Source organism: Rhineura floridana, chromosome 1 (assembly GCF_030035675.1).
Source record: "Rhineura floridana isolate rRhiFlo1 chromosome 1, rRhiFlo1.hap2, whole genome shotgun sequence".
NCBI classification, from domain to species: Eukaryota; Metazoa; Chordata; class Lepidosauria; order Squamata; family Rhineuridae; genus Rhineura; species Rhineura floridana.
In genome coordinates this window covers 92,164,791-92,178,915 of record NC_084480.1, presented here as the reverse complement: position 1 = coordinate 92,178,915, position 14,125 = coordinate 92,164,791, and positions in this window count along the sequence as shown.

Sequence of the window (14,125 nt, the reverse complement as noted above, 5' to 3'; positions counted from 1 at the left end):
AGGGTCGCTTGCCATGGAACCATATTTACAATTGTTCTGAGTTTATTGAAATCAGCTTTCCTGAAGTCCAGGGTGCACGTATGGCTACTCTCAGCTTTTGCTTCTGGTAAAATCAAGAATTCAAGTATGGTGTGGTCACTTTCCCCCAGAGTTCCCATAACTGCCACTTCATCCACCAAATTATCTCTATTGGTTAGAATCAAGTCCAGGATAGCCAGGGGCGTCACTAGGGCAGTGCGGCAGGTGTGGGCTGCACCAGGTGACACCACGAGACGGGGGATTTGAACTGGGAGGTCCCAGTCCGTAACTCTAACTGCTATACCACAATGACTCTCACCATCTAGAAATGCAAATAATTAAGTGGTATATAAATGTTCTAAATCAATCAATCAATAAATTGATTAATCAGGGGCACTTTTTCAGTTAATCAAAATGTTTTTAACAAATTTAATCCAGAGATTCTCAAACTATGGTCTGTGACCTCCTGGGAGGAACTGCTGACCATTGCCCTATTCGGGGATCTCTGTCACCACAGCTTCTCAAGGAAGAAACTTACAGACCAGCTCCACCTTGGCTGGCCATTGGCTCCTCTGGGCAGGATGCAGTATGATGGACCTTTAGTATAGTGGCACCTCCCCTTTGGAATTCCCTCCCCTTAAATATTAGACAGACGGCATCTGTTATCTTTTCGGCGCCTACTGAAGACCCTCCTCTTTCAACAAGCCTTTCAAGTAGAGACCTTATCCCAGTCTGTGTCTGTGTTGGAATTGTTTTTTAATATGTTGTTAAAGCTTTTCTTTCTCATTTTTAAAGATGTTTTTAAAGCTTTAAAAAAATGTTTTAAAGATGTTTTGTTTTAATATATTTTAAAGTCTTTTTTATGATGCGTTAAAGTGTTTTTAGTGCTTTTGTTTGCCTCCTTGGACTCCTACTGGGAGGAAGGGTAGGATATAAATCAAATAATAAATAAATAATAATAAACAAGAGGGTTTCCTGCCTTGGTGGTGAATTGTTTGAGTGACATGGTCTATGTGAACTTTAGTGTCTCTGATCAGCTTTTCTGAATTGTTCTCTGCCTTCTCATGTGCCCTTTGAATCACGCACCTGGTTGGCCACTGTGAGAACAGGATGTGGAATTAGATGGGCCACTGGCCTGATCCAGCAGGCTCTTCATATGTTCTTATGTTCTTATTTGCAGAAGAAAGTGGTGGAGAAGCACTAGAACCAGCAGAACAGTGAGTGCTTTTCTACCCTATATCTCGGTGGTAGGCTGAGCATGTGCTTTGCATGCACAAGGTCCTGGGTTCAATCTTTTGCATGTCCTTGTGAAAGGGAAAAATATTCTAGGTTGTTTGTGTGACAATCCCACAGCTGGCTGTGTGTGTGTGTGTGTGTGTGTGTGTGTGTGTGTGTGTGTGTGTATGGAGTCTTTCCAACAACCCTGTGAGTCTTTCCAACAATCCTTTTTATTGTGCAGGGATATTCTATCATGCCACATGGAGTGCATAAAGCAACGAGGCCAAGTGGATGCCAGCAAAGGAAAGCAAAAGAGGCAAGAAAAAAATCACTCACGACACTAGCTAGATCCATGCTTCAATATGTCAAAAGACCGGATGATGGCCAGGATTCATCAAAAGACACTGCTCGTCAGTGTCCAATTGAAAAAGCTGATTCTTCTGATGCTAGCATGCATTCTGCAGAAGAGCAAGGAGTGGAAATGGCAGAATTTGAAGCAAAAGAACAAGGAGTGGAAATGGAAGAATTTGAAGCAGAAGAGAGTGCTGAAAGTGACTCTAGCCATGATACTGTAAGTGAGATGAGTGACGTTAAGGAGAAAGATTTGCAAATTTTATGTGATGTTTCTTTCTGGGAGATACCAGTTCCAGGTCATTTTCGGGTTGAAATCATCAAAAGGGAAAGTGCTTCTTTCCAGAACAAAGATGGGCCTTTCAGTGTTGTGGCATGGCAAGATGCAAAAGCTAAGGGAAATGTGTGCCAGCTTTCAAAAGAGTGGTTTTACAAGATGATGCCAAATGGCGAGAAAATTCTGCAGTCATGGATGGTTTACTCACTCGTCAGCGAGAATTTATGCTGTTTTTGCTGCCGACTGTTTGCCGTTAGTGCTACAGATACGACATCCAAATTTGTGACTGGGTTTCAGACGTGGTGGAAACTGAGCCAGAAAGTACATAACCATGAGACATCTGAAGAGCACCTATGTTGCCTTGAAAACATTGGCAGCAGGACTTAGGCTGCACAAAACCATTGACGCCGAAACTATTGCTTTGATGGAAATGGAGAAGAAAAAGTGGAGGGATATCTTGCACAGATTGCTTGATGTCACATTGTTTCTTGCCAAGTAGAATCTGGCATTCCGTGGCCACAAGGAAGATGAATCTTCATTGAATAAAGGGAACTTTCTTGAGATGGTTGAGATGCTTTCAAAATATGATCCAGTGCTGAAAGAGCACCTAATGAGATTAAAGCGGAGCACATTTAAACTTCAAGTATCAGTCTCTTATAGTTCACCAAAAACTCAGAATGAGTTTATAAGTGCCCTGGCAAATCATGTGAAGGAGATGCTTGTCATGGACATAAAGTCTGCAAAGTACTTTGGGAGCATGTTCAACAGCACACCTGACATATCACATACTGACCAGATGTCCAAAGTGATCAGATATGTAAAAATCAACAGGAAAGTTGAAGTAAAAGAAGTATTTCTAGGATTTTTCCTTTTAAAGGGGAAAAAAGCTGCTGACCTCAGTTCTGACATTGCCAACACACCAAGGAAGACTCGTGACACATGTATGGTTGAAATGTTATATTTATTAAAATATAACACATAATCAATCAAATTCCAATTCGCCAATCAATAATCTCAAATCCTTCGGGCAGGTGAGGCTCAACCTATCTATGAGGGTCTAGACCCTCCAAACCAGGAGGCAAGTCAGTCACATCGTACTGCAACTCCCCAGACAAGGATATGGGAAAACTTCTCCCTCCTTGCAATCGGAGTCAGGTTTGTGGTTCCAACCTCCGCATCCTGGCCCCACCGTACAGGCGTTCACCATGATGCGCAAGCCGGTCCCACGTGGACACCCCCCGGATCCACACCAGGCATTACGCCTTGATGTTTCACCAGGGAGTGCCCTTTACCCAAATGCCTCATCCACCTCCATTTTTAACCCCAATTACCTCACCTGCCCGAATCCAACGCCAGCCAAACCAGAATCACCACAACCCACCCAGAACAAGCCAAATGAATCAAACCCAAGCAGTATGGAGTAGGCAAAACCAAAGAGATTCTGAAATCAGAATCTCCAAAAAAAAATTCCTACTCAGCCCCCGCAGGCGACTAGCTGAGCCCATACTGACAAGGGAGGGGTGGGTGGGTGCCGCAAGGCAAAAAAGGCACGCTCTTAAAGCGGAGCAGGCTATATATAGCCGCTCAAAAACGCTTACCCCATTGGTCAAGATACCCCACCTGACCTGTTACACAATTTCTGGAACCTTCCCGAGCCTTCCCAGAAATAGGGTGTAGGCAAACCCGCCCCTACCAAATGGGCAGGACTGTCATTGCCAACACACCAAGGAAGACTCGTGACACATGTATGGTTGAAATGTTATATTTATTCAAATATAACACATAATCAATCAAATTCCAATTCGCCAATCAATAATCTCAAATCCTTCGGGCAGGTGAGGCTCAACCTATCTATGAGGGTCTAGACCCTCCAAACCAGGAGGCAAGTCAGTCACATCGTACTGCAACTCCCCAGACAAGGATGTGGGAAAACTTCTCCCTCCTTGCAATCGGAGTCAGGTTTGTGGTTCCAATCTCCCCATCCTGGCCCCACCGTACAGGCGTTCACCATGATGCGCAAGCCGGTCCCACGTGGACACCCCCCGGATCCACACCAGGCATTACGCCTTGATGTTTAACCAGGGAGTGCCCTTTACCCAAATGCCTCATCCACCTCCATTTTTAACCCCAATTACCTCACCTGCCCGAATCCAACGCCACAAGAGGGGATCAGCTTAAGCTTGGTCCCCCCAACCCAAAGAAAACAAAGCCCCCAAACCCAACCTAAAATCCTCCAATAGCAAATCACACCCAATATCCGAAAGATGGACACCATCATCTCGAAACAGATGCGGTGCATGAAAACGGATTCTGTCATGAGGAATATATGCCCCACCCAATGACAAAACTAAACTCCTAACTTTCTTATTCACCCAGTTTCTGGATCTGTCGATCCTGTTGGGGTGCAGTGCACCCCTCCAAACACATCGCACCAGCATGCCGGACCACACTATAACAAGGTCCGTGTATGACTGGATAAGAGCATTAAAATCCCAGGTGATCCTAAGCAGCAGATCCATACCTGGCCGCTGCACCAAGTTGTTTTCCCCTAAATGAACCACCAACACATGTGGCCGGTTAAGCGATGCCATAAGGCGACACACCAAAGGCATGAGCGCATCCCAAAGCATGCCCCTCTGAGCCTCCCAGCCAACCGTTGCTCTAGCGGAAAGCTGCAGCTGTGTCCCAGCAAGCGTAGAAAAGGCTCTCCGATGGGCCCAAAATAAAATTGAGTGGCCACACAGGAAGACCCTCGCAGGCACCAGAAGGCTCAGCACACCTAAGAAAGAAAGAACAATACATCAGAATCAATACCTGATATAAGACTTGAAAGCGGAAGAACACCACCGTCCAATCGCCTGAATATCCTGAACGCTCATGCCCACGAGGGCGGTGGCCGTAGCCGCCCCAATCCGAAAGGAATGCAGCCCATAGACTCCAGCATCGCGACCACTGGCCAACAAGGCCCGCCGAACAACGGCCCAAAATTGAAATTGAGTCAGGGCAGAACCATCTGCATGTATAAAGAGGTAACGCTGGCCCACTGGCCTCATTGACAGAAATGAATGCACTGCAGCCACTGTGCACAATTCAGGGACCTGGCAAACTCTCAATGAAATAATACTGCCATGGCCCTTTTGATAAGTCTTAGAGACTCGAAGGGAAAGCCTAACTATCTCTGCACCTAGCGTGCAATCGCCAAAGCAAAAGGCTCGGTAGGACACATCGCGCTTCGAGGAAGCCAGTACTTCGCTAGGGCGAAAGCACCATAGAACATCGTCAGTGTTACTGCGGCGAACAGGTGCGACTCATACTGAGATGAGCACAGAGACCTAAATAAAGGCAGGATCTGAAGGAGAACATCGGGCGTGATTGGCCTCCTTCGGTCAGTGGGCCTGTGAGCGGAACGCGACCAACCCTGAAGGACCTTCCTGACCCTAAAATCTACAGAATGATCCTGCATTCCTCTTGCCTTGGAAATAAAGCCCAGCGCAGAGAGGTGTACGGAGATGGTAGAAATATGAGATTGCCCATTCAGATATAACATAAACTGCAGCCAATGTGAGCAAGAACAGGCCATACAGGAGGCAAAGCACTTATGGCACAGAATGCCTGGAACGTCCCCAAGGCAAGCTGGTACACCCTCTGAGTGCTGGGAGCAAGGGCAGAAGTTATAGCTGAAGAACGCCACCTGCCAATCACCTGGACATCCTCAATGCTCAAGCCCACAAGGGCAGTGGCCGTAGCCACTCCAATCTGAAAGAAATGCAGCCCATAGACTCTAACATCGCAACCACTGGCCAACAAGGCCTGCCAAACAATGGCCCAAAATTGAAACTGAGTCAGGGCAGAACCATCTGCATGTATAAAGATATAACGCTGGCCAGCTGGCCTGAAACACAAACATTGCTGCATAGCGGAAAATGGGCATAAGTCAGGTACCTGGCAACTATAAAGAAGCAAAAAACTGCCAAGGTCCTTTTGATCAGTCTTATAGACTTTTAAGGAGAACCTCACTAAATCTGCACCTAACGTGCAATCGCCAGAGCATAAGGCACGATAGGACACATCGTGCTTTGAGGAAACCAATAATTCACTAGGGCGAAAAGCACCATAGAACATCGTCAGAGTTACTGCGGCGAACAGGTGCGACTCATACAAGATGAGCACATTGACCTAAATAAAGGCAGGATCTGAAGGAGGACATTGGGCATGATTAGCCTCCTCCGGTCAGAGGCCCTAGGAGCGGAACGCGACCAACCCACAAGGACATTACTGACCCTAAATCCACAGAATGATCCTGCATTCCTCTTGCCTTGGATTAAAGGCCAGCGCCGAGAAGTGTCAAGCGATAATTATGACAGAAATAAGTTTTTGCCCTTTGAATACAGCATAAATAGCAGAATACTTCCAGAACACGTGCCCACGATGGCAACTGTTGCAGCTGCTCCTATATGAAAGAAATGTAATCCTTAAACATAATGGCCTTGCGAACAACATAGCAATAATCAAAACTGAATCAATGCATAGCCATTGATACATGAAAAGATAGTACTGGCCCACTGGCCTAACAGAGAGAAAGGTCCCTCAGCGAACCAGGGACAGGGAGGGCGATGGGCAGCCCCTCAGCTTCACCACTCAATCACAAGCCCACTGGTCCGTCTTAAGCATATGTGCTGACAACAGCTCAGCAATATAAGTGCAGGGCTCAAATATTACAATGAGTTGCCCGGAAAGCTAATTTTACCGGGGCAAAAGGCTCCCTAAAATTATTGGTAAGGCCACCGCCCAGGATAACCGGCCTGGAAGAGGGGGGGGCACTAAGAATCATTGAAGGCAGGAACATCAACAGTATAACAGGCCACATAGGACCAGGCGGTCTCAGGGTGGAATGCGACTAGACTCCTTTGGTTTTCATAAAATGGGTTCTTGAATGCATTTGGCCTGAAAATTAAAGAAAGAGGCAAAAAGGAGGCAGGATATATTCCCAACGGTAATGTCCTGCCCTCCTTAGTAGAGCATGGGCTGCAACAAGGTGTACACCATTCATACATGGGGGGGATGGCCTCATAGGATCAGGCGGCATTCGAGTGGAATGCAACTGTACTTTGCGGAATAAACGCATGCACAAGGCGCATAGCTCAAATCACGTTGAGGTTCTGGGGATTTACCACATAACCTTAGCCAAGTGGTGCACTGAACGTATCATGCGGATCAGAAGGGCAGAAGGCCACATATATACCGCAAGCACTGTTGGAAAATAGTCCAGAAAATAAATTCTATTGTGAGCCCCTGGCACCTTAAAAGCAGCCAGCCATTATTCAGCACACTCAAGATCCTGAATTGACACCAAAATACCAACCACTGACTGCATCAAAGCTTACCTACAGTTCAAGCTACAGGAGCAAGTCCTTTGTTCTTGAAGAAAGAATGGCCGTTGAAGTCACATCTGGCCAGCAGCACTTGCACAACCCAGTAGAAGTGATCAGGATCTAGACGACAGCCTGGCCATAACGCAAAAGCCCACACAACCTATGCAGGTTTCCCACAGAAGGTTCTTCTTCATATGATGTAAACAAGTGCTGCCATCCCGACGTATGAATGAATGTGAATCTAACAGGTAGCAGCGCCTAGTATGCACGAGACTGCCATGAAATAGATGTGATTGAAGAGGGTACCTGTATCTTGTGAAACAAGCAGTATACTATTCATATTTTTGGAATAAAGTTAAATTGAATTAAAAATGCCTTGGAAAAGCTTCATGATATAGATTTACCAAATGCTAGAGGAACAGTTTAAGCAAGAACCAATAAGCTATCATTCCTAAAATAGACATATTTTATATTTCATTTAGCTATTTCAGGGATAAAACAAAGCATTTAAAAATACAGGCAATAGATGCCTTAAGCAACCAACGTATTAAAACATTCCTGCTACACTCCAGCTATAGAAAAACTATTGTTATAAGCTTATTAACTACTAGAGATCCATAAAGAAAATTACAGTTAAAACTTAATCACTCAAAAAGCCAACAAACACTGATTTAGCAAACTTATATATATATATAAATAATTATTTATTTATTTATTTTTCCATTAACCTTAACGTATTGGCTCTCAGAAAGCCACAACAATGAGTTCACCTGGCTATAGAGCATTTCCTTTATGCTTGCATAGCATAAATTGCCTTTCTCTGAATCACACTTATACATATGTTGAAGCCACATAAGAAGTCTGAGATGTGGGATTCCAATGAACTCACCTTAAAATAAATTATCTATTGCCCTTTAGATGATATTACATAAGCATCTATACTTTTTCTCCATGAGCAATAAATGCAACAAAATTATGAAGCTAAATAATCAAGAACAGCATTTTAAAAACCAAAACATGAATGTAGGAGTACAAACAGAACTAAATATAAAATAAATTGATATAGGGAAAAGCATTAAACAAAAGGAACGGGGTGTGTGTTAAATTTACATATATATCTATAAATATATTAAAATGAATTCATGTATTTATCTATTTATTTATTTAATAAAAAAATATATATCTATAATTATCCTAAAATTAAATTATGCAATTATCCATTAATTTAATAATCATAAAATTGTATGATATATAATAAATTAATAAGACAAAACAAACACCCCACCACCCTTTGAAGCAACTCACACCTCCCCCATGAAAGCGGCAAAAGGAACAAGAGGGGGTGCAAGGGGAGGTGGTAAACGACCCAACTTCCCACAACACCCAATAAGGGGTGGGAGAATTACAGAGCAGGCTGAATGGAAGGGGGGGCTTGACAGAGGATACCAACAAGTGGGGGGTGCTCGTGCAAAACGCCTTGACAAATCCCAGTCCAGGAAGGCCCCAGTAGGGCGCAAGGAAGGCCCCTAAAACAAATGGGGGGGAGGAATTGTGCTGGAACGCACTATCAAAAGGCCCTCTCCAACAAGACCAGCACAAAACATGCCGCTCAAAAGGCCCCTAAAAAAAATGGGGTGGGGGAATCACTACAACTCACCAACTGTTGCAGAGCAAGCAGCAAGATTTTAAAAACAAAACAAAAAAGAAACGCTTGCCCGCAGTTTTTTGAAATGGCCGGTATCTACCCACTGACCAGCTGATGGGCGGGGATAAAAGGGGAAGGAAATGACCCCCCCAGGCTCTAAATAACGCCGGAGCACAGGGAATTTATTCACCCGCAGCACAGCTGAAGCTGGAATGAGGAGAAAGACACCACACACACACACACTCTCTAACGCACTGGGGTGGCATCTGTGAGGGAGCAAGTGAAGGGGAACACGCAGCAAGGAAGGCGGGAAAACCTCCACAAACCAACACCGACTCTGCAACAGCCCAGCTGCGTCGCTGCAACGGGAGGAAGGAAACACAGGAACGAAGAAATCCAGCGAGGGAAGCTGAACCAATCCAACAAAAGAGCTAAATGCAAGCATGCCGCAAGGCAAAAAAGGCACGCTCTTAAAGCGGAGCAGGCTATATATAGCCGCTCAAAAACCCTTACCCCATTGGTCAAGATACCCCACCTGACCTCTTACACAATTTCTGGAACCTTCCCGAGCCTTCCTAGAAATAGGGTGTAGGCAAACCCGCCCCTATCAAATGGGCAGGACCGTCATTCTTAAAAATCTGGAAAGTGATGGACTGGACATAATGATGTGCCGCGCTCAAGGTTACGATAATGCTGCCACTATGGCTGGAATCCAGGGAGGTGTACAAGCCATTCTTAAGGGAAAGAACAAGAAAGCTATTTTTAATAGATGTGTGGACCATTCGCTTAACTTGTGCGGTCAGCATTCTTTTGCTGAAAATGCATCGTGTGTGACATTTTTTGGAACTCTTGAGAGAATGTTTTCTTTCTTTGCTGCTTCCACCCATCGATGGGATGTGTTAATTGACCATACTGGAGTGTCAGTGAAAAGACTATCAACAACACGCTGGAGTGCTCATCATGCTGCCGTTAAGCCAGTTAAAGAAAAGTTCGATAAGTTTGTGGCGGCGATTGAAGCTCTTTGTGATCCACATGAAAATTTGGACACAAGAGGTGCAGCACAAGGTCTTTTGCCTGCTGTCTGTGATTTCACTTTTCTGTGCTACCTGTACTTCTGGTGTGATGTACTTCAGGAAGTTAATCTTACACAACAGTACCTGCAGACTAAGGGCTTAACTCTCGACAAGGTGGTGACAAAGCTAGAGGCGCTAAGACTTTTTCTGCACGAGGAGCGCAGTCACCTAGTGGAGCACGCAATTGAACAGGCGCTTTTAAAATCAGACGAATATGGAATTGCAGTAGAGACAAGAGCCAGGTTCAAGAAGAGGATTGCTTGGGAGCAAGCAAGCGATGCTGGACTCACTCTGCAAGAAGAAAATAAGAGGGCGATGCTTGAGTGCATTGATCGCTTTCATTCTGAACTCCAGATCAGATCAAGAGCCTTCAAGGAAGTAGCAGCCATGTTTGAGGCTGTTCAAGCGAAGAGTCTCATATCTGCCACTGCAGAAAAGTTAAAGATGTCCATTCCAAAATTGACCACTTTCTATGATGAGGTGTCTGAGAGTGAGCTTTTAATAGAAATACCAAGGCTGAGAAGGCACCTGAAAGCAGCAGAGATTGATCTGGAAGAAGCCAAAGATTGGGTAATATTAGACGTTTTGACATTCATAGCTGTATGGGACCTCGTAGAATCTCTCCCAACCCTTTCACTAAGCCTAAAATTATTTCTGACAATTTGTGTGTCTGTGGCTTCATGTGAGAGGAGCTTTTCAAAGCTGAAACTTATAAAGAACTATTTGTGATCTACCATGGGACAGTCAAGGCTTTACGATCTTGTGATATTATCCATTGAAAGGGAGTTGGCGAAAGGCATTGATTTCAATGAAGTGATTCACAAGTTCGCAGCTTTGAAGGCCAGGAAAGGAAAGTTCTGATTTAGTTGAGATGTTCACTAATTGCTGAAATGTTTGTGTATTTGTTCCTGTTTATTTTTTTGGTATTATTTCATTTATGAGTATATTTCCATATGCATTTGTCTACAACTTCTACATTATTTGGGCCATTGATTATGCAAACCTAATCCATTAATGTATCTCATGTAACAGTAAAGTTTAATGTTAAAATGAACATAATTTTGATGTAGTTCTTAAACATTTTTACTTCGAATTCTATTGTTTTCTTACAGAATTTTCACTTTAGCCACATGAGACTATGTATAAATGTAAATACATTTAGGCTGTGCATATGATATTGTAATTTAAAGGTGTAATTTTAATTTTGCTAGTTGTTTATGTCACTACTATTGCTATTACATTCAGGGATATACGGGAATTACGATTTACGAGTAATATTAGTACAAAAAACATTACTAAGGATTCTGTATGGTCTGGTACGGGAGGAGGTCCATCGGGGTGACACCATGAGTTACCGCACTGGGTGACACCAACCCTAGTGACGCCACTGAGGATAGCTGATCCTCTGGTTACTTCCTCCACTTTCTGTAGGAGAAAGTTATCTCCAACACAAGCCAGAAATTTCTTGGAGGAGCCGTGTTTGGCAGAGTTTGTCTCCCAACAGATATCAGGATAATTGAAACCCTCCACCACTACTACATCATGCCTCCTTGAAACAATGGCAATTTGTATTTCAAAAGCACAGTGCACAAGCCTTCATCAGTCATTACCACCAAGTTTATGTCTCTCTCCCCCTTAGGATTCAGTTTAAAGCCCTCTTGATGAACTTCTCCATGCTGTGGCCAAACACATTCTTCCCAGTCCTTGTGAGATGCGACCCATCACTTGCCAGCAGTCCATCTTCCAGGGAGCATAGCCCATTGCCCCGGAATCCAAATCTCTCACATCGGCACCACCTTCGTAGCCATTCATTCACATGGAGTATTTTTCTTTCCCTTTCTACTCCTCTTCTAAGTACTGGAAGGATGGATGAAAAAACTATCTGGCCCCAAAGTCCTTGAGTTTCCTTCCCAGAGCTTCAAAGTCTGATGTGATTTCTTCATAGCTCCGTTTGGCAGTATCATTTGTTCCCACATGGTTGAGGAGAAAGGGATACCTGTCGGTGGGCTTGATGAGTGATGGCAACCCTTCCGTCACATCTCTAATTCATCCTCCTGGTAGACAGCATACCTGGCGGGTCCACGGATCATCTTGGCATACTTGGGTTTAGATCCCACACAGTAGGAAGTCTCCCACTCCTAGTACTCTTCTCTTTTTGTTGTGGGGCGTGGTTTCATTGTCCCTGCTTGATTGAGCTTCAGCCTCTTGCTCGTTGTTCCACGAGGCCCTTAGATGGAAAAAAGTATTCTCAACCCTATTCAATCATTGACACAGAGCAAGCCTTCGTGACAGCCATACCATCTAACCTAGGAGTCCATGTTACTCAAGGCTGGGGACATCTCTGCTATTTTCATTTATTGTTATTGAACATGTACATTAAAAATCTTACTAAAAAGAAAGGTACTAACATAATGTGATTTTTTTTTAAAAAAATGTTACACCTACCTATGTCTTTTATAGATAAATGATGCTATTCTTTATTTTTATAATATGATGTCTTACGACTGACCTCTAGAATTGAAAAAAAAATCTAAATTCAAGCTGGTAAAAAATCCTTACTCTAGTGGTGGCTGGTGCACAATGGGACTGGCAGGGCAAAAGGCAGGGAGCCCAAGAGTGGGTGGAACCAGAACTAATGACAGAGACAATGACCAGGCAGAGTCAACTGATTCTAGTTCTGCCTCCATCCTCATTCTGGTTCAGTACTATAAAGGACACCACTGAGACTAAGGAGGAGGAAGCTGACAGCCAGTGCCATCTGCTGGGTTGGTTATAAGTAGGAAGGGAAGTAGGCTGGTTGAGGACAGAGTGAGTTTGGTGGGGTGATGGCCCATTTGCCTTTATGGAGCAGCCTGATTCATATTAAGCCCTAACAAATGTATACATGATCAGCAAAATTTTCAGACTCCTAGCATCAGCTTACTCGGTGTAGAAAAAAGTATTTTGAGAAATGTTTCTACTGAAGTATCATATAAACGCCTCAATCTATGTAGGTGCCTAAACCAAAAGATACCAAATCCTACAGGACTGTGAAGATAGAAGCTAATTAGAATAAATATTTCCACTTGAGCAGCTTCCCAAGTGAACCATAAACAATAATTGGCTATCTAGTAGATGTTCAGTTTATGTCCCTGTGGTTTTACAAAGTTTCTTGAGGTGTTCTTAACAGACCCTAAAACAAAGGTGTTGCTTCGCAGCAGAATTTTCATCCCCACAAAAAAGGAAAGCCAATCAACTAATTCACGATGATTATGAAAACAATGATGGCGGCAATATATTACGTTTTGATATAACCATATAGCAAATTCATGGAGAAGTCCAAAAATGAAATAATCTGGTTCCAGTAACCGTCCAAGGGGCTATTTTGTAATAGAAACAGGTGCACCTTGACAGCATTTCTATTGGGTTTTATTTAGTGAAGGCCCATAATTAAGCCATGCTGACTACAGAGAATAGTCTCTGGGTCAAGGCTGAGGTTAATGGAAAGATGTTAATATGGTACCTGTGTGCCTAGTGGGCACTTGAATAAAAATAGGGCTTCATTTCCTATTTCTGCAGGCATTCTCAATTTTGTAGTTGCAGAGACACACATCCAAAACATTGTAAAGTTTTGAAATGCAATGATCTGTGAAATGTTTCTTAATATAAATGCACTTACCAAGCATGTATGAAGAAATATTTACCAGAATGTTACCAGAATGAACTTTTTAAACAGGCCTTTTAATATGAGTTTCATTTTCCAACCATTGCAGTACTTATGGATACGTTTATTATTGTTTTTAACACTGTTTATGTTAGTTTTTAATTCTATTATGTTTTTGTATTTTGTAATGCCACCTTGATACACTTTTATGAAAAGTGTGAATTATAAATATTTTAAATAAATAAATAAATTTGTGGTAGTGTATAACAAAATAAATATGGAGAAAGTCCCTTCCTTAGTGATGAAGATTTCAATGCTGATAAAAATGCTGTGTTCATGTGCAATGAGCTGCTGTCTTGTACCTACGTACCTGGGAATAAGCACCATTAATCAGACAGAGACTTACTTCTGAGTAGACATACCACTGTATTATTAGTTAATTATACAGTGAATTCTTAATGAGTGCTTGGTCTTTAGCACCTGTAAGCAGGAGACATGCCTAAGCCTCTTTGCAACATTTTCACATTT